The sequence below is a fragment of the Anas acuta genome, chromosome 1 (assembly GCF_963932015.1).
Source record: "Anas acuta chromosome 1, bAnaAcu1.1, whole genome shotgun sequence".
In the NCBI taxonomy this organism is placed as follows: domain Eukaryota; kingdom Metazoa; phylum Chordata; class Aves; order Anseriformes; family Anatidae; genus Anas; species Anas acuta.
Window position 1 is genome coordinate 150,361,948 of NC_088979.1, and position 4,333 is coordinate 150,366,280.

Genomic DNA, 4,333 nt, shown 5'->3' on the forward strand with positions numbered 1-4,333 from the left:
ATGAGATAGCTCTCCTGTCTTTAACTTGTGATAAATGCTGTCCACTCCCTCCTTGTAGTTTCCATTCACACACAAAGCAGAAGCATCCTTGCTGTTACTGCTGCACTGAGCTCTAAGCACACACCTGTACACGCACTTGTGGCCGGCAGCGAGACAGCACAGAGGCCTGTAACTCTTTGACTCTTTATAGAGGAATGTACGTGTAGAAAAGGCTTTTGAATTTTCATAAGCCGGCCCTTAGATGTGGGATAGCGCAACACAAAAAGATGAAAACAAGATGCTCACCCGATGATTCAGCTTTCCTGCAAAGCTTCTTCTCGCAGCCATCGTAACCCTGAAAATAATCACCCCGGCCCCTTTTTCCTGTGGGTTAAAAACACACCAGCCATGAGGATCATAATGATAAGTTTTCTGTTGTTATTCAGAAACCATGAGAAGGGGTTTTGCATTACATGAAGAGCAAATGCATACAGGAAAAGAAGGTATGCGTATTCTTGTTATTATTTTTGTTACTCAAGGAATGCTAAATCAGGTTTGGCTTTGCTAGGGGACATACCAGCTGTCTCCGAGCTCTTTTTATTTTGATCTCTCTTGTACCTTAATTGGAAAAGCAGGGTGTGGAGCCTCCAACAAAGGCTCCCCTTTGTAGTGTGTTAATTAGGCACAGGAGTTAACAAAACCCCTCGGTTATAAACAATTACCTTTCCCCAGGCTTACTTTCATTTTCATGCTACCATGTTGTTTTTTTTTTTTTTATACTAATTTTCTATTAGTTTTCCAGAGTGGACAAAAGTAATTTCTAAAATTAGTCCTCTAATTAGCGAGGAGGGGGAAAAAAAATCCCAAGCAGGAAAATATGTAAAGCAGGAGGGAAGACAACAAAAAAAGTGTAATTAGGAGCACTTAAAGATGCCTTATTTGTGCTTCTTCAGGATACAAGGTCTCTTCGGGTCACTCTAAAATCTCCTTTAAAACTGAAAATCGAGACTGTGGTCTCCTGGAGGTGACTGTGGGTGGAAATGCTGAGGGCAGGGAAGAATCAGGTGTGGGCTCCTGTGTCCTGAAGTGGGTGCTACCCTCACCCCAGGGAGCAGGCAGGGCTCCTCCTGTCCCTCTGCAGCGATTCCATTTGCAAAGCACAGTTTGCCTGGAGCAGGGCCCCGCCTGGCCTTCAGGCCATCTTTTTGTGTGGCCTGGCTGCTGGTGCACAGGACACACAAACGCTGATGGTTTTACACCCTGCGATGGCACAAAGCTTCGCGCTGCTGCTCCCTGAGCTTGTTTTCTGTCGAGCTTCTGGAGAAAGGTGGAGTGGGGCACTTTAACCCAGAGAGCTGGGAGAAGCACGTTATGATTCAGAAGCCAGGTGAAGTCAGTGTCTCCACCTGCGATAGCGCCATTTCCTCCACTTTTTCATCACAGAGGGCACCCACGTACATCAGCACAGGTGAGATATCCCCTTTCTCACTGCCCTCCAGCAGCACACGTCGCTTCTCAGCCCCCGTGCCTTTCCCCAGAGAGCTTTCAAGCCCAAACGGAGCGGGCAAACTCCATGTGAGAGGGCAATCAGAAGTGAAGAAAGGCTGAGCGTGGCCCCAGTGCCCCCAGCAGGTCCCAGGAGGGATCTGGGGACAGGATCCTGCTCCTGCTGACCAGGCAGGTCGAGGAAGCCAGGGTCCCATGGCAGCACGCAGCCGCTTCACGTACGATGGAAAATGTTTGAACGGCTGTAGCTGGGGCCCACAGGAAACTTTTGGGAAGTGTGTGCTGGGTCTAAGACAGGAACCAAGAGAGTCAGGGTTTAAAATATGCACCGACAATGAATTGCCTCATTACTTAGAGAAAAATCGAGAAAGGGGGGGAAGGAGCAAAACTCAGCCGCACGCGGAAACAGGCGGATAATTGCCTGATGGATCCACCACGTCTCCTGACTGCTGCTCTGGGGCTTTGCTGCTGTTCAAGCCCATGGTGTCTTCTTCATCACAGCAAGCTTCTCCCTCCAGGAGACAGCAGGGTCTCCTCTGCATTTGGGTGCATTTGACCCCATCTCAGAAAGGCCAACATGCCCTCAGAAGATCATTTTTTTTAAGGGGAAATGGTGGGGGAAGGTGGCCATTTGAAGGCTCACCCCACAGTCTCCCCCTGCGTGCACCCTCTCCTGCAGGATGGAGACCTACCAGGCTCTCCCGCCCCGCAAAAGCAGCAAAAAATAAAAGGTGGTCGGAGATGTGAACCTCCTCCTGAAGCACTACATAAAGCAAATGAAGACACCTCAGAGCTGAGGCCCCATAAATTTGGAGCTCCCTGAGGCGAGGCCTCCGGGGTGGGAGCCCTGAGGCCGAGCTGGGCTGGCAGCGAGATCCTGCCTGGGGAGGGAGCCCGGAGCGGGGCAGGTAACGCTCACGCAGCTTTTTATGGCTTTTGGGTTTATTACATTTCTTTTTTTTTTTTTTTTTTTTTTTCCTTCCTGGCCTCGGTGACAACCGCAGCCTTATAAGGGCAGGAGCACGGCGTTGGAGGCTGAGAGGAGGTGGGGCCTCCCAGGGCTGGAGGCTGCCCGGCCCTGACCTCCTTCCTGGGAAAAACCCTGGGAACCCTCCCTTGGCCCAGCTGCTGAAGCAGGAGAAAACTGCACGACCACCCCTTTCCTCTTCCCTTTCTCCCCCGCACCTCCCGGAGGAGCTGCGGCGAAGCCTCCGCTCGCTGCTTTTTGGGGATCTGGGGAGCCACGGGTCGCGGGGTCCCCCGCATCCGACATGGGAACCCTATTCCCATCTGGTTGGGGTAGTTCTGAGAACCGGAATTTAAAAATAATAAAAAAAAAAAAAGAAAGGAAAAACAAACGATCTTCCCTCACTGCTGCTGGTGAGTGTGTGAAAAGCCGCAGCTGGCCGGGCTGCTGCGGGATGTCTGCTGCGGACCCCACGGCTCCGTACGTGTTTTGGGATCCCCCCGACATCTCCGGCCGGCTGCGGGCATTGGGTTCCTACACGTATTGACCCGGCCTGATCCATCCAGCTCCGCCAACTGGTTACGGAGAAGGCTGAACACAAACACGCTAAAAATGTCACTGTCATCAGATAAGGTCGCTATGCACACAGCATTCCTGACACGGGTTCATTACACCGAGGACGTGGAAAGATAAATCCACCAGATCACACGTGGGTGGCGGCTGGCATGGGGAGGGGGCACGGGGAGCCGTAACTCTGCTTTTGGGCTTGCTGCCAGCCTGGGGGGCATCACCCCTGCGTGACTCAGTGTCTCTCAGCGGGGAAAAAAAGAGGGATGTCACGGCACCCACCTCCTCCTGCGAGCGCTGACGTGTTTCGGGAAGGAGCGGCAGAAGGGGAGGCCGGGGATGAGTGTGCTTGTGAGCCTCAACAGAGATCTTTACCAAACACGATCATATTTATCACTCCAGGAGGCAGATATTTCTATTTTGTAGGAAAGGAAGCAGGCACTGGGAGCTTCCTCTGTGATGCATTTGTAACCGTGTTCAAGCCCCAGCAGCACGGGGCCGAGCACACTGGGTGCTCGCCTTTTTTGTCAGATGTCCAGGTGAACACAGAAGTACACGAGCCGCCAGATCTAACAACCTTCCCTGCCATGCAATGAGTTTTTATAGCTCTCAAGCCACGTCTTTTAAGAGCTGAGGGGGGCAGGAGCTGTGGCTGGGTCACCAGTGGGAGACCCATGGGATCATGCTCCCTCTCCTGAGCTTGCCACCACCACAACCACTCTTTAACTGCTTACAGGCTGTGTCTGGCTCAAGAAAGAGAGGTTGTGGGGCCTTTCCCTTGGGATGAGTGATTCGGATTAGGTCAGCCAACGAGGGAACATCCTGTTCCTTCTCAGCCTTGGGACTGTCAGGGTTGTGGTTTGAGGACTGTGCAAACCAGCCCGAGTCTGGGCAGCCCCCAGAGGAAGAAGCCCCCAGCCTCCTCTTCCCCTCCCTCCTCCGACCTTCACACTCCCACTGCCAGCCCCGGATCTCACAGTCTGATCCAGCTGGAAAACAGCCTGAACCGAAACCAAGAGCTGTGTCTCCAGCTCGACCATTTCCTCGGTGTGGCTGACTGCCTGGGTGCTAGAGAGGCTCTGGAAACGCACGGTCGTGGGGAGGACTTTCTGGTGACACACCAAACACAGGCTGGTTAGAAACAAGGAGGGAATCACAGCCCTGGGAGGGCAGAAAGCCTCCTTTCCAGGGATACCCATGGATTATTTTACTCCAACTGCACGTGGGGGTTGTTACGGCATCCCAGATGCAAGTGGTTGTGACCAGTATCTGAATTACACATCACCCATTGCCAAATGTATAGGGTTAGCAACC

The 4,333-nt window shown here is 52.6% G+C and overlaps 1 long non-coding RNA gene across 1 annotated transcript; it reads left to right on the forward strand.

Annotated features, from left to right (window-relative positions):
* Positions 1-454: 454 nt before the first annotated feature.
* On the forward strand, positions 455-2,784 carry LOC137847092 (uncharacterized). The gene is made up of 2 exons (XR_011090798.1): positions 455-1,447; positions 2,490-2,784. It is a non-coding gene; the product is annotated as an uncharacterized lncRNA (long non-coding RNA).
* The last annotated feature ends 1,549 nt before the right edge of the window (positions 2,785-4,333 follow it).